This window comes from Sylvia atricapilla, chromosome W, assembly GCF_009819655.1.
Source record: "Sylvia atricapilla isolate bSylAtr1 chromosome W, bSylAtr1.pri, whole genome shotgun sequence".
In the NCBI taxonomy this organism is placed as follows: Eukaryota; Metazoa; Chordata; class Aves; order Passeriformes; family Sylviidae; genus Sylvia; species Sylvia atricapilla.
The window spans coordinates 21,624,771-21,651,747 of record NC_089173.1 but is presented as its reverse complement, the minus strand read 5'-3'; the positions used below and the strand labels follow the sequence as shown (position 1 = coordinate 21,651,747).

Genomic DNA, 26,977 nt, shown 5'->3' with positions numbered 1-26,977 from the left:
AGTCTTTCCCCAAATTTTCTTTTGGCACTGTTTCCCAAGTTCTCTGAGCAGCTGCACTGTGGAGCCCAGCCCCAGTGTCAGTGGAGCAGCAGCAAGTTGTGTGCTAGTACCAAGCATGTCACAGCTTCACCAGCCCACACAAACCTGCTATGTGCTGAAGTGACAGCAAACTGCTGGGGCTGCAAGAGGCCTGGATGCAGGTAGAAACCCCCTTGGATAATATCACCTGATATTTCCTACCAGCACAGTTACTTTAATTTTTTTTCCAGTTTTAGGAATTCAGGCTACCTGCAGGCTTTTTTCTCTCTAATGTTCCTGAACTAATAAGTGCTGAGCTCTTTTATATTTGAGAATCCAAGGTAGATATTCTGAAGCCTGCTAGATAATACATGTTACCTGTGCTGGCCTGACTTGATTGTATTTGTGCTTCACTGTCAAATCTCTGAGTTGCAGAGGAAGGTCCTGCTCCTGAGTGTATAACACCTTCAGTGTCATTTTATTTCTGTGCTTCTGTACCTGTTCTTACCTCGTGATCCTTCTCATTTCCATCTTTTGAATTGCCTTTTGTCAAGTTTGTCTTATTCAAGCCTTCACAGTCTTTCTTTTGCTGACTTGTTGAGGCCAAGGGCTGAATAGTCTCAAGTTTTCATGAGCTGAAGGGAGAGGGGGAGGTGAGCATGTTGTGTCTGTTGTCTGCATGGTGCTGTCAAACAGCACACCAGAAAATCCTGGTTTTCACTGATTCACTCTTGGCAAAACTGGCCTTTGGGAAGGAATTAACAAACCAAACGTGACCTGGGACAGAGTTCTTTGGGAGGCTGCTCTGTGCCTCTGACTCCCTTTGCTGGTTGGACTGTAGTTTCTGTCATGGATTGGTGTCACGTTCCTCTGTCTCAGAGTCCTCTCCCCTCAGCACAGCTCACTTTCAGATATTGGGTCTGAGTGCATCATGGGTTTTCAATACACTTTCTCTCTTAAGAAGTTAAGAAACCAAGGCTTAAGAAGAAAAAAAAAAAAAAAAGTTTGTGCATCTGTGTGTCTGATTTATGTACAGGTCTAGGAAAAGTATTTGTGCAACTTTCCTAAGAAAGATTGCAATGGAAAGGGGAAGACTGATTAACAAGAAAAACCTACATGCTGAAGTAATTAAACTCAAGAATTGCAAAAATATTAATGTGTTTCTTGTACATTCTTTGTGTGTTTCTGTCTGTGCCAATGTTTCCCAAACCTGTTTACTGATTTTTCCAGAATTAAGAGCTTTTTATGCTCCTGGGTCGGTCTCATGATGCAGGTGCTGCTGGTTCATGAATAACTAGGGTGATGAGGAAAGCCTACTGTCTGTTTCCAGAGCCTGGGAGAACAGCACCTGGGACTGGTTTTTCAAAAGGGTTGATGTGAAAGCTCAAAATACTGTGTGTGCTGAAAAATGCACCAGATGTAGTGAACATGTTCTTCATAGACTCCAGTAGGAAAGGCCCTCAGCTCCATAAAGTATGCATGAAAATATTCACTGGAGATAAAAGAAAGAAATGGAACAGCCCAGATCATCTGTAGCATCAGGCAGACCCCACATCTGGCACCCCTGTGCAGACTCTGCTCAGGGTAACTGGCACCCTGGGCATTACAGTTTTTGTGGGATTTTCCTAGAAGTAAGGAACTGTTCATCGTTTCTACTGCCAAGAAAAAGGATCTTTATACAGAACATGGTGCTCTTCAGGATAAGTACAAGGCAGTGGAGTTGGCACATGGAGCTATGGACAAGCTGGCTGAATCTGCAGCCCAGTGCACCTCCAGCACAGTGCAGCTGCTGCCCAGCCTGTGCCTGAGACCAGTGGCTAGGCAGTGGGTCACCAGCCCCCATGTGCCAGCCTGGGTGGGGGCACTGCCCCACTACAGCCTGAGACAGTCACCTCACCATGTTGAGGAAACAGGCGAATGTGAAACCATTACAATCAGTTTGTTACCCATGACCACAGGGGCCTCACTGCAGCAGCAGCTTCCTTCCTTCTCCAGCATCAGTGCACATGGCTGCTGACTGGCTCCTTGGCTTTATCACTCTGTGTCTGAGGAGGAAAGATTGCTCTCCATTATTGTTCATGTGCTGGGAATCCACAGAACACTCCCAGGTGTGGCGAGTGAAGACTGAGAAAGTGCCAAGTGCCCCTTGTATGTTCCTTTCAGATCTACTTTTGCAGCCCTCCCCACACTGACCGTGAGAGCCTTGCCATCAGTTCATATCTCGTGTGCTTGCTAACAGAGCTTTTCCAGAATACAAGAAAAACTGATTTTGCTCTGTCTCTCCTGGGCTTTGTGATGCCACCTCATCCATCCATGCTCACAATGTTTTGCTGTCTCCTAAAACAAGATTCTTGTTTTGAAAAGCAGCATCATGGTATCATAGATGCCCAAAGCAGAAACAAGGGGTTGCTGCCACAGTCACCTTAGGTACAGATGCCTGGTGCTGCATTGTATAAAGGACAAGACTTTTCCTGCCACTGTTTCCTCACCCAACAGGGTAAATGTAAATATGTGAATACCTACACATCTTTTTTAGTCACACAGTTTGAGTTTCAGCTTCCTGGTTGGTACAGATCCCACTATTGATACATTCCTGTTATGTTTTCACCCCAGCCAGCAATCAACCCCCACGCAGCCACTTGCTCACTCTCCCACAAGTGGGATTGTGGAGAGAATTGGAAAGGTAAAAGCTGGAAAACTTTTAGGTTGAGTCAAAGACAGATTAATAGTGGAAGCAAAAGCTGGCACACAAGCAAGAAAAAACAGGATTCATTCACTCCTTCCCAGGGGCAGACAGGTGTTCAGCCACCTTCAGGAGAGCAGAGCCCCATCACATGTAATGGTGACTTGGGAAGACAAACACCATCACTTCATATGTCTCCCCTCCTTCTTCCCCTCAGCTTTATGTACTGATGTCATGTGGTATGGTCAGTTGGGGTCACCTGTCCTGGCTGTGTCCCCTCCCCATCTCCCATGTACCCCCAGCCCCCTCACCAGCGTGGCTGTACAAAAAGCAGAAATGGCCTTGGCTCTATGTAAACACTGATCAGCAATAACCGAAACATTTCTATATTGTCAACCTTGTGTTCAGCACAAATGCAAAACATAACCCCATATTAGTGACTGTGAAGACAATTCTACCCCAGCCAAACCATTGTCTTTGACTTAGTTCAAGACAATGTAAGCTTCTACCCTCCTCCAGCAAGCTCTGTTTGGTGCAAAGGAGTTCCAATGATTTGACCTTAACGTGTTTTTTTCCTTCCTTGAATCAAGAAGTACATGAACACTGCAGCCCACAGCAGCTTTTCCTGCTTCTCCCTATCCCAGTGGCTGCAGGCTGGAGTGGCATCTCATGGGAAATTTCTGATGAAGGAATAGAGAGCCACAAGGGAGGATTCCACTGTGCCACTGCAGACCCAAACCATGTCTCACTATCATTACAGCAGGGCTATGTCCAGAACAGGGACTGTGAAACGCTGCCACGGAAAGAACTCCACAACTAATAATAGTTGTTAGAGCGGTATGTATTTATTGACATCGAGATGTGTGGGGAATAATTTCACCAAAGACATGCACAAACACCAGAGAACTTGCCTTTTTTATTATTTCCTGAGGTCTTACATATGCATGACATTCCACAGACCCTCTTCATACATATTCATTCCCTGATCTCACCCATCCTCGCTTGGTATAGTAATTCGTCTATGCCTTTCTGCGCATGCTCAGCCCTTAGTGGTGGTGGTCTCCGGGCCGTGGTAGTGGTCTTCTTTCATTCACCTCTTCACCTTTATCTCTCCCATGTGTGCTTTGGCCTTCTTGGCATGTTTTCAAGGGAACATACCATCTTAGAGTCTGTGTTCTTCTCTTTATCTGCACCCTTAGCCCTGTTATTCTGTTGCTTCGGCTAGTTCTTCTAGTTCATAAATATGTGCAAAAGGTTAACAGATACAGTGTTCCGTATTCACTAAATGCCATCTCATATATTCTAAAATACTATTTGGAATGCATTCTAACATACAGTATATGCTCTTTAATCTACTATAAAGGATCAGTTGGGATTTCTCAAATCCATGCCTCATTGGGATTTGATTTGCCACATTGAATTAGTCTGATTATTGTATTTGAGGACGGGATGTCGAATTTGGGTGTAACAACAGCAAAGGCTCATTTCAGTTCAGCTGAATGCAATGAAGAAGAGATTCTTTTACTGGAGCAGAAGAAAAATTGAGAGCTGTAGAAAACAGCAAAAGGCAATAAAATCCCTTGAAAGGGATATTTCAGTAGAAAACAGATACTTCTCTTAGACAGGGATAGTGCTCAATTATTGAATTATAGAGATTAACTATAACATTTAATGAATGGTAAAATATCATTACAGTTAAGAAACCATGATTTCATGGTCTCAAAGATTTTCTACTTTCACAAGTTCCTCTTTTTCTCTCTGGGCATCCCCATGTTCACCTGCTTCCCAAGTAGTCTGAAGGCACTGGAGGGATGTATGGCCCCAATCAGGGCTTGTAATTGAAAACAATTAATCAATTAAACCAAGCAGCTAAATTGCTCTGTGAGAAGGGGAGATTCTTCTGTGAGATGAAGTGGGATTGGTGGCCTAGATGTCTTCAGCACTTGGGAAATTTTTTGCTTTAGATTTACATACCTGAATTCCTCCTCTCTTAAATGTGGTAGAGTGATATAGAATATTTCAGTTGGAAGAGGCCTAAAACAATCATCTGTCTTGCACTGGTATTGTAAAGATTTAAGGGGTTTCATGAACCTTAACTTAAAGCATAGTGATGGGTGTCACAGAAGCTGGTGAGAAAGTGAATTGTGAGGACCTAAATGGTTCAGCTCCTTATGAGTTCTCTCTCAGACCTGTGTGTGTGTAATTGCATGTTAAAGCTTATTTGTCAGCAAGCAACACAAGGAGGAAAAAAGGAAGAAATGGTTGCTCAGGAATCAAAAGAAATAAAGGAAAAAAATTTAAAAACAGAAGGGGGAAAAACATACTGTAAGAGACAGTCCAAAGATCCCTCATCTGCCTCACGACCATCGTCAAGGACCGAGACTAAAACCCCTAAAAGGACTCTAAAACCCCAACACAGGAGTGCTGGCCTGGCTGAGGTGGGACGTTTGCCAACTGTTGCCTGCAGGTGTGTTCAGTAGAAAAACCTAACACGCATTTCCATAGGAACATGAGAACCTGAGCAGAAACAATGGGCAAGTCACGGTGAATTGACTGCACTTGATGACGGCTGTACCTGTTCTGAGTTCTCAAAATGAATACACCTGTCCTGGGGTGACTGATGCCTCTGTATCCCCAATCGTCTGTTCTGTGTGTGCTGTAGGTTGTGTTCTGTACCTTTAAGAGTGGTTCTGAGAGTGAGCAGGGAAGAAGACAAGCGCAGTTTGTTTTTGAAAAGTGTTCACTCCTCCACATTCCTTTTTTTTTTTTCCTTCTTCCTCGGGACGGTGTGTTCATCGGATACTCGGACAGTGACCAGGGAGAGGTGTATTTTTTCCTTTTAGTTAATTTAGCTAGCTGAGGCAAAGAAGCTTCCTGGACTGGTGTTTTTTTTTGTTTTGTTTTTTTTTTTCCCTTTTTCTTAGGACTGTTGAAGTCTGCTCTGGACTGAAAACCCAGAGAAGGACTGGGATCCGGTATCTATGGCCCACTGGGGCCTGGACCTCGGCATTTTCCAGCACCAGAGAGACTAGGATTGATAAAAGACTGAGAAAGAGCCTAGCTAACTTCTGGCGAGAACTTCCTCAGTTTTGCCATCTCTCTTTGGAGCAGTGAGAGGTTTTGTTGTTTGTTTCATTCCTCATGCTCGTGGGCATTTTGTTTGTTAAATAAATAGTTTTTTCCACTTTTCTCTGAGGAAATTCTTTTTCCCAGACCAGCTGGGGGTGGGGCCGTTTGGGTTTGCTCTCCAGAGGAACCCCATTCAGAGGTTTCCTCCCAAATTTGCCCTAAACCAGGACAATAAATTTCCCCACCTTTTGGCCAGCTGCCTATCCCTTTGGAAAGGACTATAAGGACCTCTGAGTTAACTAAAGACTTTTGTGATCACCCCACGGAAGAAGATGGATCTTTTGGCCGGACTATGAGGATTTCATCTCTCTGTTGGTAGCTATACCCACCCTCTCTGTCTCTTTTCTCGCTATCCTTTGTTTCCCTTCAAATCCCTCTATCACATTTTCTGTGGGCACTAATAAAAGTGCATTTGTTTGGATGAATGCTGAAATCCCCTCTGTGTTGTTTTTTGCACTCTGAGATCAGTTAACAAACCATCAGGATTCCCGCTTGCATTAGCGGGTCATGACACATACTCAGCAGAAAATATGAAATAGCATAGAAGTAATTTTTAAACTTTACTCTTTGCACCCTTCCTTAGGGTTTCCGCTCTGCCCACGCCTCTGACAGTGGTCACTGAGACAGTTGTTTTCTGATAAAGAGGAAGGAAAAACCACCAGCCGTTGTCCTGGATGCTCAGTGACAGAGTGAGCCCAGGCAGGGAAGTGTTCCTGATTTACCCCAGCTTGGGGAATGTGGGTCAGTCTGGCTGGAGAGGGAGCAACTGTGTCCCCAGGAAGGATGGGAATGATGCTGCAAGCAGCCGTGCTCATGAGAGTTCCTTTCTCCACTACAGCGGTGAGTCTGGGCTGGGCATGGGCCCCTGCCTGTGGAATCTGTGTGTGCTTGGCAGAGGCAACTCTGTTTTGGGAAGAGCTTAGATTCCATCCTCAGAATGACAGAAATGTACTGGGACAAAGGCAATGGTCCTCATTTTTACAGGAAAGAGAGTTTTAGGTTTCTTTACTCAGTGGTTTAAGTTTCTTATGTTTGGCTTAGGCTGAGAGTAATGTGTTTTAGAAAAACAAATAGGCAGTGGAGGAGGGAAGTCTTTGCTGTTCCTCAGAAGCCCCAAGGGTGATGTCTGGAGCAGACACTGGCTGAGACCAGGGAGCTGCAACTTGGACTTTAGACCAACTCCTTCCCTCAGGCCTAAGTTATCCAGTAACTCTGACCCTGTGCTTTACTCAGTGCTGGTGGTGGCAGGAAAGCAGCAGGCAGAGCAGGAGAGCCAGGCTGCACACATGGCAGGAGTCAGTTCCCCTGGCCATCAGCCACCTCCTACCCATCTGCCTCATGCCACACTGATTTTTGGTTAACCCACCCCTGAGCAGCCCAACCCTCACACTCCCCACTGACTGCTTGTGTTTCTCATCTGGTGAGTTCTCTTTGCCAACACTCTTGCTATGGCTTCACCACCTGGGCGCTGGCTTCACCCTGGCTGCTCTGTGGCTTAATTTTCATCCTCCTTTCTTCCTGCAGCTTTTTTGGACCTGAGTGGCCCCAGTGAGATCAAAGGTGTCTGAAAGGAGTCTATCACTCTGCCTTGTGCCTATGTGCCTGTGGAGGACCTTGTACCTATGTGCCTGTGTAGGACCTTGTGCAGCAAACCCTCACCTGGGCTGTGGTACATGATGAGGTCAGGCACCATCTTTCAGAGGGATGGCTCCAGTGACCACGTTCTCCTGTCTGAGCATAGGGACAGAGTCAGTGTTCCAAAGGATGCCCCAGGAAATGTCTCTCCTCATTCTGAACCTGGAGATCTCTGACAGAGGAACCTACACCTGCCAGGTCACCTGGAGAGACAGCAACAACAGCCTTATAGCAAAGGAGATCACCAAATTGGAGGTTGTTAAAGGTAAATCCAAGAAGGAGGCTGTTCAGGAGGGAAAGGCTTGGCTCAGGAAGGCTTTTGGGAATTAGAGCAGGTAGGCAGTGACTGCATGTTTCCATACAGAAGCGTTTTGCTGATCAGTGTCAGCCTCCAGCATGAAGCAACAAATAAATCAGAGAGAAATTCTGCCCAGGACACAGCACCCTACAGCTTGGGGAGGACCTGTCGCTCCTCAAGTACCAGTTCATCCCTTGCTCTATCTGTAGCCAATGGCTCAATGTTTCCCTGAGGCATGCAGAAATGGAGAAGTACCAGGGATAGTGCATGGCTGTTCTTTGACTAAATTTCTCCAGCATGTGCTTGTCCTCCCTCTGCCCAGTGTGGGGGGTTTGTAGAGGTACAGAGACTGCAGAACACCATGTGTGGCACAGCTGGGCTCATCCTGTGCACAGAGGTGATGTGAGAGCTGATCTGCTTCCTCCTGGGAAGGCACCAACAGCAAGAGCGAGAACTGCTGTGGCAGGAGGACTGTCCTCACCACAACCAGGGCTCCGTGACCTGGGCCCCTCTGCTTTGTCTTTCAGTGGCAACCACCAAGCCCATCATCAGAGCTGGAGAGCTGGGGCTGATGGTCCCGGCCAGGGCCAGCACCAGCCTGAACTCCCTGGTGGGCAGAGCCGTGCTCCTCAGCAGTGGGGTTGAGCTGGTGTGGCCCAGCCTGCGGCCCTCGGACAGTGGGACGTACTTCTGTGAGACAGAGAACAGGGCCGGGGCTGTGCTGTGCAGCTGATGGTGACAGGTGAGTGCCCACAGCCACAGCTGGGAGGGCATCTGCCTGCAGGGCGAAAGAACAGCATCCTACTTCCCTGCCCGGAAAGAAGGAAATGCCAAATACCTTCAGCACTCTGTCACATCCCTCTCCACTGGCTCCAGTCTGTGTCCTCCTTTATTGCCTGTATTCAATTTCCTTCTCTTTGAGGAACTGCTCTTTTCTAATGCAAAAGAGAATTTCTACTTCAAAAATTTATTTATTCCTCTGTGGATTTTTTGAAGTTCTACCTGGCTCTGTAATGCTGCCCACTGCAGTTCAGCAAGTTTAGACAAGGAGTCAGGGCTTTATTCTGAGAAGAATGAACAAGTGAGTGGTAATTCAGTGGCAGAACAAACCAAACTGGCCTTTGCTCCCCACCACCAGCTGTGTCTCAGGGAGATACATTGCACTTCACACACACCAGGCTCTGACACCTCTAGGCTCTGCAGGACAGTGCGTGACAGGTTGGACTCAGTAGCCTCAGAGGCCTTTTTCAATATAAACAATTCCGTGAGGGGTGCCTGGTGGAAAACTTGCAGCTCTCCTTGGCTGGTTACTTGATCAGCAGAGCTGTGAAGCCCCTGATAGCAGAGCCAAGCACAGGTACCATACAGTGGCCTATGAAAGAGGCAGAGCCTGCTGAGCTCCCAGGCATGAAGCTTTGGCTGAAGCCCTGTAGTGCTTTTCCCAGCAGTCACACATTGTAGGGAACAGGGCTCAGTGCTGCAGGTGCTGGCTAACTGTGGATCTTTACAAACAACCAACCCACAAAGACAATCACCACCTTCCAAGAAATAATAGCATATTTAATAAAAAAGGCCAGGACTCGCATCTGTTCACTTGCAGGGTGTGAGTTTGCATGCATATACTTGCCATTAACTGCTGGAAGCTACCTTCTCTGCTTACACATTTGTACCACATGATATTAAAAATATTATCAACTGCCTTCTTACCCCTACTGAATACATGTTATGGGAAAGACGGTGGAAAAAACAATTAAAAACATTATCAGACACCTATCATAATGATCCAAATCAGAGGAACCTAACAATTCAGCAACTTGCTGAAGAAGGTGACCTCCACAGCTAACGCTACTGGTACAGCATCCCTCTCCTGTCAGCTGGGAGGGGGCTGCTTCCTCCTGTTCCTATCCCACCTGTGGGGAATTCTGTATCACAGCAGCAGCAGCATCATGCTCAAACCCCTGTGTAAGCCTCTCTCTCCATCCCCCCTCACCTTGCAGATCTGCTCACAACAACAGTGGCCTTGTGGAGGAATGTGGGAACCATGGGAGGACACCACTCAACCACTGGTTGGGGAGAGAGCGGTGACATGGAGCACACAGTGACAGGTGAGTGCCCAGGCCAAGGTTATTCATCTCTGTGGCAGAAGACTGAGGCAGGGAGTTTGTTCTTCCATAGCCACATCAGTCACCTATGCTGAATATGAATTGTGTCTTGATTGTTACCCAGAGAGGCAACATCAGAGGCTGGCACCCTCCCTGCTTGAGAATGTGCCTGATGATGGGAGGGGACAAGAAAATGTTTGCGTCCCTCTGGGACCAGAACTGTTGAAGCTGCAGAGCTTCAGAGGGAGGTTGCCTGGGGCAAGAGACCAGGCACAGGCCTCCACACCTCAGGGAGTTTATGGTGCAGCTGATGGCAAAGCCCCCCAGGCCAGCCAGGGAGTCACCATAGGAGAGAGGGAGTGAAGGTGTCCTCTGGAAATCGAGGGAAGTGCCAGCAGGACAAAGCCAAAGCATTCCCAGGCCATGCTTGAAATGAATAAAATGTAAGAGATTCCCATTTTCTTACACAGTCTGTCATTTGTTAAAAAAGTTGTACTGTTTCAAATGTTATGCCAGTTGTAACCTGTCTGTTAAGAAAATTATGCTGTTTGTACCAAAGTTTGTACCCTCAAAACCTTATTCCAAGTTGTATACCCCCTCTAAAACCCCGGGTTCCCTTCCCCTTCCGTCGGGCTAGGCTGTCGCCGTTCCCCGCCGGCTCCTCGAACTGCCAGCCCCGCCTAATAGGAAAATCCAAGGACTTCCATGGTGCACCGCTCCAAAAACGAAGTGCAGTTGCCGGCAAACGGACCCAAAAGCCGCGACCCAGCACCAAATCCAGATAAAAGGAAGACACTACAACACCGAGAAGACCCTCAGCTACCTAAGGACTGAATTCTGCTTCTGCCGCCTCGCCATGACCACAAAGAGACTGGGAAGAAGTGACGCCCCTAGACCACACGAGCCCAGTTGAGTTCCTGGGGACTCCCGCGAGGCCGGAACTCCCGACTCTGCAGCGAGAGCAGCAGATTCGTCTGACACCTCCTCAGCGGTGGCCGGAACGAGAACGGCGACAGGAGCGAGAACAACGACAGGAGCGGCGACGGCGCAGGCGACCCCTCGAGTTCCCCCTTGAAAGAGCTGACTAATAAAGGCTTTTCAAAGGAGCAGGTCTCCTGGCCAATTTATAACAATGCTGTAGCCAGGTGTAATGCATCAAATCATCCAGGGCTGCCAGGAACCTGTGGAGTGATGGTCAGGGAGGGGACATGAGTGCCAAATGCTGCCCCAGGCCTGCTGGCAAGACACACACAGGATAATAGGTGAGTCTAGGCTAGCAGAGAAATCCCATTTTCCCGATGCCCAGGGCAACTCCCAGTGGGGCTGCAATGCATCCACCATTCTCCACTGACAGATCCAGTCCCAACGACACAGGTCTCCAGGTTGGATACTGCTCCAGTCGGGCCTTTCACAGACACAGGTGAGTGGAGTCTCATGCTGGAAAACACCAGATTTGCACTGGCAAGGGCAGGGTGGCAAACATCATCCCAGACCAGCTCCACATCTGGCTGCTGTGCTTGTGGCAGATATGGCTGCAGGGAACAAACCCTGGCATGCCAAATACTAGGCATTATCCAGCCAGGAGCTGCGCTCCTGACTCCTGCCCACACGCCTGTTGGTGGGGGTGTTTGCAGCCTGAAGTTTGCTGTTTGATTCCACGCAGGGATGTCCTATCCCTGGAAGTGTTGAAGGCCAGGTTGGACGGGGCTTGGAGCAACCTGGTTGGCGGAAGGTGTCCCTGCCCATGGCAGGGAGTGGAATGAGATGGGCTTTAAGATCCCTTCCAAACTAAACCATCCTGGCATTCTGTGACTGCCGGGAAGTGGCTGAACCCCCAAGTGGCCTCGATTGGGATTTAAAGGCCGTCCAAAACAGCGGGGGACTGCCGGCTCCTGGCTGTGCGGTGGGGCCTGTCTCCGTGTCCCCCGGCCGCAGTCACAGCGCTGTTCCCCTGCAGGTTCCCCGCAGGTCGCTCCGTCCCCGCTGCTGTAGGGCCCGGCGGCCACGCTGGGCGGCGGGGCGGGGCTGGGCTGGTGGTGCCGGCGGAGGAGGAAGGAGGGAGAGTAGCGACAAACCCAGCCGGGGACGGGCGGTAGGGGCAGCCCCGGGAGGAGGGGACGGGGCGGGCGTGCGGGCGGTGGCGGGCCCGGTCCGAGGTGACGGGCGGGCGGGGCAGTCCTATTCCCATCACTCCCATCCCCAGCTGATCCCTTCGAGGGAGAGGCCTGTGGGAGGGTTATTCCCTAAACGTGGGAACACCTGGAAGCTGGGTTTTGTTCTGACACATCAAACAAGTCGATGCGTATCTTAGATTTTTTTTTTTGTTGTTGTTGTTGTTTTGTTTTGGTTTTTTTTTTTCTTTTCAGAACCTCTCTATGAAGTTGCTTTGTGAGTGCAGTTTTCTACTTGGGACATTAAGACTGAGCGCACTGTACTGGTATTGATTTATTAAAAAAATATGGATATTGATCTAATACCAATATCCAACTATGACGGACAAAGACTCTCTAACAGTTTGAAGTTAGAAAGTGGATGTTTATTACGACGCCGGGCAGTGTGCGGGATAGCTCCCAAATACACACGCGCAATTTACAGATGATCACAGGGTCTTTTTATGTACAAGAGTGTTGAATACCCAAAACACAAATGCATATTCATAACTTTGGTCCATCCCATTCCCCGCTTCGTATGGTAATTAGGCAAAAAGCAATTAAGCATGCGTAGTTTGTTCTTTGAAATGGGTCGACGGTCCTTCTTATGGGGTGGGGTCTCAAAATGATGAAGTAAGATGGGTCTTCCTCACTTTGACTTTTTAACCTTTTAGTGTTGGTGACACCTGGATCCTGTTTTCTCAAGACTATCTGATTTATGATCACATTGTGTTCTTGGAGTCTATTGATTAAGTTGACAGGTCTCCTGATTTATCGGTTCCTTAAATCTGGCTTCTGTTAAAAAAAGGGAAGTTTACCTCAACAATGTCTAGTTAGTAAAGGGGAAGTCTATGTGAGCAATATCTAGTTTAACTAAAGTCCTTTATTCAAAATGTAAAGGGAAGTCTACGTCAGCAATATCTAGTTTAACTAAAGTCCTTAATTCTTCAAAATTAATATCTCATTCCCCACTTCTTCTTTAAAGTGAGTAAATTCCTTTACTCAATATAGAGAGTCTTCTTCATCTATCCAAGCCGCACAGCTGGTGTCTCTCAAGACTAAGCCATATGCTTTTGATAGTGAGGTTAAGGCTGCTACTCGTTGTAGCATCCTCCAATTCCAAACAAGTATTGAAACAGATAAAATTAAACTTATACTAACGAAAATAAGCAACACAACTATGGGGTGGACTAAGGTGTTTAGTTGCTGTTGGAGACCACCCAAAAAGAACATCCCACCAATGATGAGACAAATGTTCTTCAAACCTTTTAAAAACTCCTTTGATGGTCTCTGTATCATGGTGAATTGTAATTAATGTCTTTTTTCCCCCGTCTCTAATTTCCTTTAAGATTTCCCTCAGTTCGGGGTGTTTTATCAATTGAGCGGCTAGAGTCAAATTCATTCCTATGGGCACAGGTATAGATGCTCGATAGGAAAAATCACATCCCTTAATTCTAACAAAATTGCAAACACACAAATTGAACCGGGTATGAATGCATACTTCTTCTTTGACACCTGTTTATCTCGGTGACATTGTACCTATGTAGTATTGAGTTGACTCTTGTTAATTATAGCAATAATTACAACTTTGTACATAATATCCATAATAACTATTAGTCATTCATGGTTCCGAGTGAGCTTCAGCTTCAGTTCATTATTGCCTGGTGTGATCTTCCAGATTCCTTCTGGGGCATTTTTCACTCGGGAGTGATGGATCCAGGCCTTCTGTTCCTTGGAACGGTACTTCCCACTGTAGTTCCAAGGTCTTTTCTGCAAAAGACTTAATATATACATAATCTCCAGGTTGTATATCATGTACTGGCCCATCTAATTCCCTGTTTTGAGCTCCAGCCACATGTTTCTATGGTGGCTGGAACTCCAAAACGAGGTATTATTTCTTGCAACAGTGCTTTGGTTACCTCTCGGGCCTTAGCTGTTTTGGCAGGAAAGGCTTCTGGCCATCCTGAAAAAGTATCAGTTAACACCAATAGGTAACGATATCCTCCCTTCCTGGGCAGCTCTGTAAAGTCAATTTGCCATTGTTGCCCAAGTCCACAGCCTTTCCCAGTTTGTCCCACTTTAGGCTTTGGGGTGTTTTTGGGATTAGTTCGGAGGCAAAGACTACACTGACGAGTTACTTGTCCCCAGTGTGTTTTCTTATGTTCCCTCTGTACTAATGACCACAACAAATAGGAGGGTACTACAAGTTTTCCTTACAGCCCATCCCTCCTGGTTATAACTTGCTTTTTTCCTTAATAAGCTTCTTATCCTTTTTATTGTATATTGGCTTACCTTCAATAGAAATTTTTCCATCCGCAATTAATGCTGCCTCAATTGTCTCATAGGTTATCTTACTTTTTGCTGCTTCTTTTGCCTCTCTATCTGCCAGCATGTTCCCCTCTTCCAACTCCGAGCTCACTTTTTGGTGTGCCTTGATGTGCATGATGGCTACCTTTTCAGGCAGTTGCACTGCATCTAACAGTCTCAATATTTCTTGTGCGTGTTTAATGTTCTTCCCTTGTGAGTTTAACAGTCCTCTCTCTTTCCAAATGGCTCCATGTGCATGAACTACTCCAAATGCATACCTTGAGTCCGTATAGATGTTAATTCTTTTTCCTTTTGCCAGCTCCAGAGCTCGAATTAAGGCAACTATCTCAGCCTTCTGTGCAGAGGTATTTGCTGGTAATGGTTTGGACTCTATTACCTCTCTGCTTGTGGTAACTGCATACCCAGCATGTCTCTGTCCACTGATGACATAGCTGCTCCCATCAGTAAACCAGGTCTCGGCATTTTCAAGTGGGGTATCTTTGAGATCCAGGCGACTGGAGTAGGTGGCTTCAATGGTCTCCAGGCAATCATGGATCACTGGTTCTCCCATACTGCCGCTGAGGAAGGAAGCTGGGTTCACAATGTTAGTTACCACAATCTCAACATCATCTTGTTCCACCAGTATAGCTTGGTACTTCAGGAATCTCTGTGGGGAGAGCCAGTGCCCCCCCTTTCGCTTTCAGACTGTAGACACTTGTGAGACACTAGCACATCTTCTGACCCAGGGTGAACTTGCGTGCCTCTCGGATGTTCACTGCCACTGCTGCAATGGCTCTGAGGCACCCTGGCCACCCCTTAGCTGCCATATCCAGCTGTTTAGAGAGGTAGGCAACTACCCTTCGATATGGACCCAGATTTTGTGCTAGTATCCCTAAAGCAATCCCTTGCTTCTCATGAGAAAACAAAAAGAATGGCCTACTCACATCTGGAAGTCCCAAGGCTGGTGTTGACATGAGGGCCTTCTTTAGCTGGTCAAAAGCTTGAGCTGCTTCTTTTGTCCATTGAAGATCTTTGCTTCCTTCCGTGATCAAGGAATACAGAGGTTTAACAAGTAATCCATAATTATAAATCCACAGTCTGCACCATCCTGTCATACCTAAAAAGGTTCTCAGTTCCTTCACTGTCTGAGGCTTTGGGGTCTGGCACATTGCCTCTTTGCGATCTTGCCCTAGGGTTCTTTGTCCAGCACTCACTTCATAGCCCAGGTAAATTACTGTTTGCTTCACTATTTGGGCTTTCTTTTGAGATACTCGATACCCCTGCAGGCCCAAAAAGTTTAGGAGGCTTACCGTCCAGTCCACGCATGTTTCCTGGGACTGGGTGGCTATTAGGAGGTCATCCACATACTGGAGCAACTGTCCTTCTCCTGGTGGAGGTACCCAAGACTCTAAGTCCTTTGCAAGCTGCTCTCCAAGTATAGTGGGTGAATTCTTGTACCCCTGGGGAAGCACACACCATGTGAGCTGGTTCTTCCGTCCCGTTTTGGGGTTCTCCCACTCAAATGCAAAGATTTTCTGGCTGGCTTCATGGAGAGGGAGGCAAAAGAAAGCATCCTTCAAATCTAAAACAGTAAACCAGGTTAGTTCAGGAGTTAAACGATTTAACAAGGTATAAGGATTAGCAACTACTGGATCCTCAGTTATCTTGTTAACAGCCCTTAAGTCCTGTACTAGCCTGTATGAGCCATCGGGCTTCTTCACTGGCAGGAGAGGAGTGTTAAAATCAGACTGACACTCCCTCAGTAGCCCTATCTTCAGAAAGTTCTCAATGATTGGACTAATCCCTTCTCTATCTTCTTTCTTTAGGGGGTATTGTTTAACTCTTACTGGCTGTTCTCCTTCTTTAAGTTTGATTTGTACTGGTAGTGCATTCTTTGCCTTGCCTGGTATGTCAGAAGCCCACACTCCAGGAAACACCTGATCTATTAATTTCCTGAAATTCTCTTCTTCATTTGCAACTTCAATTTCTTTGGTTATCATCATTAAACTTAACAGTTCTATATACTGTTGATCTTTTACCTCCAAAATAATTTCCCCATTCTTAAATATTATCTTTGCCTCCAGCTGCTCTAGCAGATATCTGCCCAACAGTGCAGATGGAGCTCCAGGCATATATAAAAATCAATGAATTCCCCATTGTTTCCCCAATTTATACTTCAATGGTTTACAAAAATAAGCTCTTTCAGATTTGCCAGTTGCTCCTTTTACCATAACATAGTCATTGGTTGCAGGTATTAGGGCCTTATTTAACACTGAAAATGTTGCCCCGGTGTCTACTAGGAATTTTACTTCTTCTTCTCTTTTCCCTAGTTTGACTATAACCAGAAGGTCCTCTAGGGTGGAGCCCTCCGGTCTTCCTCAGTCCTCTTTTACATGAGCAACCACCTTTTCCCCTTTTTGACCACTTTTTCTATGTTCATTACCCTTTCTTAATTCTGGACATTGGTTTTTCCAGTGCCCAAATTTGTTGCAGAATGCGCACTGGTCTTTTCCCAGTCGGGGTGGCCCCTGTTTTGGTGGACCTTGCCCCTGTTTTTCTTTTTCTCTCTCCATTACTTCTGCTACTAATTTCTTCATCCCCTGTTTATATCCTTCTTCTCTGTTACTAAAAACTCTCCAGGCCTCATCCAGTAAAGCTTCTAAATTCCGGCTGTCTGGACCCCGGATCTTCTGGAGTTTCCGCCTGATGTCTCCTGTAGACTGTCCTAAAAATAAATTTATTAATTGCTGTATCCCTTCATTAGATCCAGGATCCAGGGTGGTGTGTCGGCGCATCGCGTCTCACAGGTGATCTAGAAATTCACAAGGTGTTTGGGAAGGGCCTTGTTTGACAGCATATAGTGCTGACCGAATTATGGTTTTGGGGATTGCTCTTTCTAGCCCTTTTACTATTAATTCCTGGTATCTCTTTAACCGTCCCAACCCCTCATCATTATTAGGATCCCAGCCCGGGTCTTGAAGGGGAAACACATCTTTAACATCTTCCTGTGTTGTTCTACAGTCATCCTCGGCTAGGTCTTTAGCTACTTTCAAAACTAATTGCTTTTCAGTTTCTGTTAAGGCATCAAGCAGCAATTGGAGGTCTGCCCAATCAGGTAAATGCTGCTTAATTATAAACTTCATTTTCTTAGCAACCCCTATTGGATCATTTCAATAACCCTTAGCACTCTTTTCCCAGATCTCTAAATCAATTGATTAAAAGGGAACTTTAATCAGTTTTGTTTCTCCATCAGAGGTCATTGCTTGTCTTAGAGGTGCTTGTATGACCCCTTTGGTTTGTTTTCGTGTCCTGGGTGCTATAGGCCCTTGTGGGGGAAGTTTGGGGGCTGACAGGGGAGGTTCAGGTTCATCCCACTCACTGTCACTGCTAGGCAGTGGTGGGTATGGTTCAGGAGTGGGTGGAGAAACCCCTGCCTTAGTTGCTGTCCTTCCAAGGGAAGATGAAGTTAGAGATGAAGTAGGGGAGGCTGGAGTTAATGGTGGTCTGCATTTCCCCCCACCCTCCCCCTTTCCTGTCTTTTTGGAGGTGGTTTAAGTATGTCTTCTGTCTCCTGTTCCAAAGCCTCTACTTGGTATACCTTGTCAGGATGTGTGCACCTCTGATTTATAGAGCAGGTGCTGCAGCAATGTTTGGGCTTTCCTTTAGTAGCTTTATTGTCCTTTTCAAGGGCCAGTACTAAAGGATCAGATGGAGGCTTCATTCCACAATCCCTTTGCCACTCAGGGTGGTTTCGAAGGCTGAAAAACATATCTGCATAAGTCACTTCTGACCACCTTTGTTCCCGCCGGAGGAAAAGCATTAACTGTAATAGTGTCTCATAGTCCAGTGTACCATTTGCTGGCCACTTCACTCCCTCATCAAGTTTATAGAGTGGCCACCACTGTGTACATAACTTAACCAGCTCCCTCCTGTATCATCTTAGCCCACCAGCTCTTTCCAGTGTGTTAAAATGCACCCCAAAGGGCTTCCTCTGTGTTATAAATACCTATTATAAAGTTGGCTTTTCGCAAGATGTGTGCTCTATGATTAATAACTCTGTGGTAAGAATATAAGTTTTTTTTATTTCTGCTGTTAGTAAAGAAAATTAGACATAGTGGTAGTAGTGATATAGTATGCTTAAACTGTCTGTTTGGCTGGGATAACATCCAGTGACCATGCAAAAAAGACCCTGCTATTGATACTCCGACTATCAGCATCTACCATCTGAAGAAAGCACGGACCAAGGCCCAATCTGGAAGTGATAATGAAGACACAGCCAAGAAACACACAGCTCTAAAAAGGCGGACCCAAGGAGGAGCCACGCAAAATAGTTCCTGGAATATGGAAACTAGTTTATGGAAAAAAATAAATCTTCAACAGACTGATACAATAGAAAAGGTATTTAAAGAAAGTCTATGAAATAGCAGTTTGTGGACTTGGCTAAGTGCCAAGTCACCTGGCCGGCCGTACTTTGCTTTTTTTTCCTTATCTCCTAATTGTCTTATCTTTTATTAAACCTCTTTCCTAAAATCTAAAAAGTGAATCTCGTTTTTCACAATTTGGGGGCTCTTGCCGGGATGTACCTCATCCCTGAAACCCCAAGAGATTCAGAGCAAAGGAGGCGCCCCGCCTGATCTTTGGCGGCCCAAAACTTTGTTTTTCCTGGTGAGAATTGGGGATTGCAGGTAAACACCCGAAGAGATAAGCAAGGAGACGGAAAGAAAAAAGCAAAGTAAAGAAAAGGGAAAAGGCTCCCTGAAAGTGCAGTATTTTTGCTCCGTAAAAAACCTCGTGCACGAAGAACCTAAGAAAGAAAAAGGGATTGTAAGTATTTCTTAGGGGAGCGGGATAGGGGGTCTGTGTGGTGTGTGAATGAGACACTGGCTGGGCACCCCAGGCTGGTGGAACGAGTGTGGTAGCTTCCTATGCTGCGGTACCGTGCTCTCGTGAGAGGGGCGGCCAGTACGGAGGCGAAGCGAAAGGTAACGAGTGACAGTGACCCCCGGGTGGCTGGGACAGGGTCCCAGGGGAAAAAGGGGTTGGGAAAACCCCGGGTGGCTGGGACAGGGTCCCAGGGGAGGGGTTGGACCCCTCGGGTAGGGAGCCGACGGTTTTCCTAGACAATCCACTGGGAAAACGGGATAAGTGGGGGACCCCAAAACATTGTCGGATTGAAGGTTGGGTAACCTAAGAGCATCTGAGTGAGTGGCCAAATGCATGCATGACTTTTTGCCAGATTGAGGATAAAAACATGAAAAGGGCTAGAGGTGTAAGAATCAAGATACCGAGGTTTTAAAAAATCACCAGGTTGAGAAACACCAGAGGCTCAAAAAGTGTGATAATCCATGAGCATCTGGAGGAGAAGTTAGCTAAACACCTATAGGAAAATAATAAACATCAAAAGAGAGTACCATTTTTCTTGTATTGTCTGCTTGTGTTGTCTTGTGAAAGAGGGTGAGCAAGGAAGACATATTGAATTGAATAAGGGTGAATGAATGAGTGTAAGAATACTAATCTTTTTATGTTGTCTTTGTGTGAGTGGAGGTATGTGTAACTGAGAGACATACTTGTTGTAGAGTTTATTTGTGTTATTGTATTGTGTTGTTGGAAAGGAGGAGTTTCCTTGTACTGTCGAAATGAGAAAAAAACAAATGAGAAAAAAAAACAAAAAACAAACCAAAAGGAGATTGAAATGAATAAAATGTAAGAGATTCCCATTTTCTTACACAGTCTGCCATTTGTTAAAAAGTTGTACTGTTTCAAATATTATGCCAGTTGTAAACCGGTCTGTTAAGCTGTTTGTACCAAAGTTTGTACCCTCAAAAATCTTATTCCAAGTTGTATACCCCCTCTAAAACCCCGGGGTCCCCCCCCCTTCCGTCGGGCTAGGCTGTCGCCGTTCCCTGCCGGCTCCTCGAGCTGCCGGCCCCACCTAATAGGAAAATCCAAGGACTTCCATGGTGCACCGCTCCAAAACCGAAGTACAGCTGCCGGCAAGCGGACCCAAAAGCCGCGACCCAGCACCAAATCCAGGTAAAAAGGGAGGCACTACAACAACGAGAAGACCCTCAGCTACCTAAAGACTGAATTCTGCTTCTGCCGCCTCGCCACGACCACAAAGGGACTGGGAAGAAGTGACACCCCTAGACCACACGAGCCCAGTTGGGTTGCCAGGGATTCCCGCGAGATCGGAGCTCCCGACTCTGCTGCGGCGAGAGCAGAAGGTCCGACTGACACCTGATCCTCAGCGGCGACAGGAGCGAGGGCGGCGACAGGAGCAGCGGCGGCGCAGGCGACCCCTCGAGTTCCCCCTTTAAAGAGCTGACTAATAAAGGCTTTTCAAAGGAGCAGGTCTCCTGGCCCATTTATAACAATTTGGGGGCTCGCCGGGATCTAAGCCACGCCCAGAAGAGGACCAGGACGGGAAGGCGCAGCCCGACCTCGGACCTCCTGGACAGCTGGACATCCCGGACCAGAGGACTTCGCTCGCCAGCCTCGCGGGACGCCACTGAGGAGCCACTGAGGAGCATCGGTAAGAACAACCGGTGGCGGGAGTGGAGACGTGCAGATGTGGAGTGAATGAGTGGGGGGCCGGCAGCTCGGACCCCCCAAGCGAGTTTGGACTGCTGAATACCGCGGTTCCGCACCCCCGCGAGGGGGCCGGCCGGGAAAAGCAGGAAGCGAGTGAACTGAGAGTGACTGAGGCGTCTCCAGGGGCATAGGCGCCCCCCTCTGGACGTGCGGAGGAATTTAGAGAGTAAGTGGCACGTCAAAGAAGTAAGTGAAGCACGCACCACACTGGCTGAGGTTATAGCCCCAGGTGTCACAGGAGACTAGCGCTGGCTGGGGTAGCGGCTGGAACTCTAAGGGCGGGTTGCCCAGGCTACTTTCGGGGCTTGTGAGTTGGCACTGGCTGGGGTAACTACCTGGGTGTGGGGAGAGAAAGAGAGCACTGGCTGAGGCTACGGCCCAGAGCGTCTGAGTACCGGCTGGGGTAGCAAAGAGGCTGCTTTCGGGGTGCTTTGGAGACTGGCTGGGGTAGCTGTCGGGGTGCTGGGATAAAAGTCTGCATTGGTCGGGGGTATCTTGGGTACGCTTTCCGGGTTCGAGAGGTAGAACTGGTCGGGGGTGCCCAGGGAAGAGGTACGCTGTCCGGGTGCAGGGGAGTAAAGGAGTGCTTGCTAAGGGGTAGTGGCTGAGGCCCTAAGGGCGGGTCACCAGGCTACCTGTGGAGCATTCCGAGCACTGGCAGGGGTAGTGCCCAAACCCTGAGAGGGTCCCTGGGGCTACTTACGAGTGCTCAAAGAGTGAGTGAGAGTTAAAATTTGGGCTGCCCGCCTTTAAACTTGTGTAGGTGTAGGGGCACCGTAAAGAAGTTTAATTAAAACAAAGACAAGTAATTTTGCTTTGGGTTGCCCTGAAGTAAAGTTTCTGTCAGAATAGGAACAGCGTAGTTTTTATTTGAGACCCACTGAAAATGGGGGCGTACATAAGTAGAGTGGAGCCAGTTGAAGAGAGAGAGAAAAAGATAAAACAAATTCCATCGGACAGTCCACTAGGACAAATGTTAGAGCTATGGGAGTTTGATGAAGCCACTAAAAGCTTGGACAGGATCAAGATGATCCATTATTGCATAGAGGCTTGGCCTAAGCTAGATTTACCTGAAAGATGGCCATGGTGTGGAACTAGAGACCCCTGGATGTGTTCACAATTAACTCAATACTTGAAATCTCGAGGAGATTCAAGTACTGAACAAATACTCTATGCTGTCTGTTGGCAGAAACAAGTAGTCAAAAATGAAACAGCAAAAATATGTAAGTTACAGCAAGGGAAACAAAAGAATGAAAAGCAGGAGAACCAAGAAGAAGCTAGCCATAATTGGGACCCCTTAGAACATTTGCCTCCTCCTCCAGTTTATCCCGAAGGGCTACAAACTATCCCTACTAATCCTCCAACCTCATTTGAAAATCATATCCCACCTTCTCAAACTGTAATCCCTGTTCTTTCCCCAACTTGCCCCCCTCCAGCTTATAACCCCTCTTACCCTCTGCCGTTTCCTAACACTGGTCTAACCTCCTCTCCTTCACCATCCACAATCCCTGCACCCCCTCACAGCTGGGAGCTAGGTCTGGCAACTAACAATGCGTCCTGCCAGGCAATAAAAACCCCAGAAGGACCTTACAGTAACACCAGGTCAAAAACCAAACTCTTTCCCCTAAAGGAGGTCCCATTGGGTGGGGCTACTGGAGGAATAGGGTTTGTCAATGCACCTTTAACAGCGTCAGAAGTCAGAAATTTTAAGAAAGAACTGGGGAATCTAGTTGAAAACCCAGTGGGAATTGCCAACCAGATTGACCAGTTTTTAGGGCCAAATATTTATACATGGGGAGAACTAAACTCCATCTTAAATATACTCTTCAATCCAGACGAGGTTCGGCTGGTTAGGACAGCAGGGATGCGCATCTGGGAGAGAGAAAACCGAATGGGCCCCCCCGGTGACCAGAAGTTGCCAATAGCTGACCCAGGGTGGGACCCAAACAGAGAAGAAGGGAGGAGAAATATGGAAGATTATAGAAACCTAATGATAAAAGGTATTAAAGAATCAGTTCCTCGAAGTAGCAACACCAAATTAGCTTTTGACAGGGCCCAAAAGAAAGATGAAACCCCAGCAGCCTGGCTGAGCAGGCTCAGACAGAATTTCCAGCAATATTCCAATCTAGATCCAGATAGCCCAGAGGGACAGATATTATTAAAATTACAGTTTGTCACAAAATCCTGGCCAGATATCAGAAGAAAACTTCAAAAGATGGAGGACTGGCAAGACCGAGAAATAAATGAATTATTAAGGGAAGCACTAAGAGTATATCTTAGGAGAGATGAAAAAAGAACAAAAGCAAAAAACAGGATTATGGTAGCCGTGGCCAGGGAGAGTGTAAGGGATCTCAAAGAGGATGCTAGGGGTGAAAGGAACACAAAATCTTTACCAGAAAAAGGAAGAGGAAGGAACCCACCATCTTGGGGTACTCCTCAGAGACCGAGAGAGACCCGAGCCTGTTTTTATTGTGGAGAAATAAGACACTTAAAAAAACATTGCAAAAAATTGTCATTTGATGAGACTGTCGTAGGGGAGCAAGAGGCATTGGAAAAATTATTGAAAGGAGAAGTCAAAGAGGATTAGGGGTGTCATGGGCTCTATGCGTTAGGGGACCCCACGAAACATCAAGAAGGGCCCATAGTAAACTTTGAAGTAGGTCCCCAACATGAAGAGTTTGAATTTTTAGTAGATACTGGTGCCGATAAATCGTGTATTAACCGACTTCCAGTTGGAATTACAATTGGAAGAAAAACCTGTGAAGTCCTAGGAGCAGAAGGGGAGCCTTTCAAAGCCTCAGTTATAGAAAATATAGAAATTAAAGGAAATTCCAAGAGATGTGTCACTAATTTAATATATCTACCCAAAGTAGACAGTAACTTGCTGAGAAGAGACCTGCAAGTTCAGTTGGGAGTAGGGATTCTTCCTAGAAAAAGAAAAATGGTAGTACAAATGATGAGGCTGACTATTGGAGACTTGAAAGAAATCAAGCCAGAAGTCTGGGCCGAGGAGAGAAAATATGGATATTTAGATATCCCACCTATAGAAATAAAAATGCAAAAAAATACGCCTCCTATAAGGGTCAGGCAATATCCTATTTCTCTGGAAGGGAAAAAAGGACTAACCCCAATTATAACCCATCTACTCACAGAAGGAATATTAGAACCTTGTATGTCACCCCACAACACCCCTATTCTGGCTGTAAAAAAGGCAAAAAATAAGTTTAGATTAGTGCAAGACCTAAAAGAAGTAAACAAAAAAACAATTACCAGGCACCCGGTGATACAAAACCCCTACACACTCCTGAGCAGGATCCCTAGAGAACATTCCTGGTTTACTGTAGTAGATCTAAAAGATGCTTTTTGGGCCTGTCCTTTGGCAGAAGGAAGCCGAGATTGGTTTGCTTTCGAATGAGAGTGCCCTGAAAGTAAGAGAGGGCAGCAACTAAGATGGACGTCTTCCTCAAGGGTTCACTGAAAGCCCAAACCTCTTCGGGCAAGCCCTAGAAGAGTTACTAAGGCAGTTTATCCCTAAAAATAATGTACAAATCCTGCAGTATGTAGATGACCTCCTAATATCGGGGAGAGAGAAAGATGAAGTGAAAAAAAACCAGTATTAATCTCTTAAATTTTCTAAGAAAAAAAGGCCTCAAAGTGTCAAAGAACAAATTACAGTTTGTAGAATCACAAGTCACATACCTCGGACACCTCATTGGGGAAGGGTGTAAAAAATTAAGCCCTGAGAGAATCTCAGGTATACTCTCAATCCCAGCTCCAACCACAAAAAGAGATATAAGAAAATTATTAGGACTATTTGGTTATTGCAAGCTATGGATAGAAAAATATTCCCAAAGTGTTAAATTTCTCTATGAGAAGTTAGTCCAACCTGAACCTGTAAAATGGACAGATAAGGATGAAGAACAATTGAAAGACCTAAAGACAAAATTGTCTTCAGCCCCTGTCCTGAGTCTCCCAGACCTTAAGAAAAAGTTTGACCTATTCATTAACTCTGAAGGGGGAATAGCTTATGGAGTATTAACTCAAGAATGGGGAGGACACAAAAAGCCTGTCGCATATCTTTCCAAACTTTTGGATCCAGTTGCAAGAGGGTGGCCGGCTTGCCTCCAGGCTGTAGCAGCCACAGCTGTTCTTGTAGAGGAAGCACAAAAACTGACACTGCAGGGAAAAATCATTGCACACACACCCCATGATCTCAGGACAGTGTTGAGCCAAAGGGCTCAACAATGGCTGACTGACTCTAGAATTTTAAAATATGAAGTGATTTTAACCGGCACCAGTGATTTGGAGCTAATCACATCAAAAAGTCTAAATCCTGCCCAGTTCCTCTCAGGGGAACCCACACCAAACTTAGAGCACAATTGCCTGGAAATCATAGATTTACAAACAAAAGTAAGGGAAGATCTTGAAGATACACCTCTACCATGTGGGAGGGTGCTATTTATTGATGGATCATCTAGGGTAACAGAGGGAAAGAGAATATCAGGCTATGCAATAGTCGAAAGTACAGAAAGGGACAATTTAAAAGTTACAGAAAAAGAAAAACTGCCCCCCCCATTGGTCTGCCCAGTGTTGTGAAGTCTATGCCCTCAAGAGGGGATTAGATTTATTAGAACAAGACCAAAGTACAATCTACACAGACTCGAGATATGCATTTGGAATAGTACACACATTTGGAAAAATCTGGGAAGAAAGAGGCTACCTAAATTCAAAGGGGAAAAATCTGATACATAAAGAATTAATTAAATTGGTATTAGAATCTCTTATGAAGCCCCAAGAAATAGCAATTGTACATGTCAAAGGACATCAAAAAAAGGACACATTTGAAGGAAAGGGCAACCAAGTAGCTGATCAAGCAGCCAAACTAGCAGCTCAAAGGCTGGGAGAACCAATAAAATTCTTACTTTAAATGATGTACCAGCTAACAAAGTTAGTGAACCAATATATGATGAAAATGAATTAAAAGAAATAAAAAAGTTAGGTTTACACCAAGGGAAGCAGGGGGAATGGCTGACCCCAGATGGAAGAACATTCCTAAATAAAGCAATAGCTCGAAAAATACTGGCAGAAATCCATAGCTTAACCCACTGGGGCACCCAAGGGTTGTGTGATCATTTCCTGAGGGAACACCTATGTGTTGGAATCTATAACCTGGCCAAAGCAGTGACTGAAGGATGCCTAATTTGTCAAAAAGTAAATCAAAAAGTAATGAAAAAGCCCACACCAGGAGGAAGACAAATAGCATTAAGACCCTTTCAAAGTATACAAATAGACTTCACAGAAATGCCTCCAGTACAGGGATATAAGCACCTTTTGGTTATAGTTGATCACTTAACACATTGGATAGAAGCCTTCCCTACAAAAAGGGAAACAGCACAAGTAGTAATAAAAATACTATTAGAACACATCATCCCCCGATATGGACTGGTAAACAACATCGATTCAGACAGAGGCCCCCACTTTGTAGCACAAGTCCTGCATGATGTTGTTAAAGCCTTGGGAATTAAATGGCAGTTGCATACACCCTGGCATCCCCAAAGCTCGGGGAAAGTTAAGAAGATGAATAAAACCCTCAAAAATGTATTGACTAAATTGATAACAGAAACTGGAATGAATTGGCTAAAATGTCTGCCCCTAGCACTCTTGAGAATCCGAGTTCGGCCAAGGTCAGACATAGGGGCTTCACCATATGAGATGATGTTTAGACTCCCTTTCTTACTAACTCCTTACAGCACTGCAAATTATTTAGAAGGGGAGGCAGCCACTCAAGAATATATTCAAACAATTGGAAAGACATTAGCCGATCTTAAGAGAAGAGGGTATCTTCCTCAAACCTCCCCCTTAGATGCAGATGTACACCAAATAAAGCCAGGGGACTGGGTCCTAATTAAATCTTGGAATACCATTCCACTAACTCCCAAATTCGAAGGTCCATTCCAGGTCCTGCTCACAACCCACACTGCAGTGAGAACCCAAGAAAAGGGTTGGACACACATATCCCAAGTAAAAGGACCATTGCCACTTCCCAGTGACTCTGTTACCCCAG

General features: G+C 46.1%; 1 pseudogene; it reads left to right on the top strand.

Annotated features, from left to right (window-relative positions):
• The first annotated feature begins 4,619 nt into the window (after positions 1 to 4,619).
• LOC136373286 (V-set and immunoglobulin domain-containing protein 4-like) lies at positions 4,620 to 8,496 on the top strand (annotated as a pseudogene).
• The last annotated feature ends 18,481 nt before the right edge of the window (positions 8,497 to 26,977 follow it).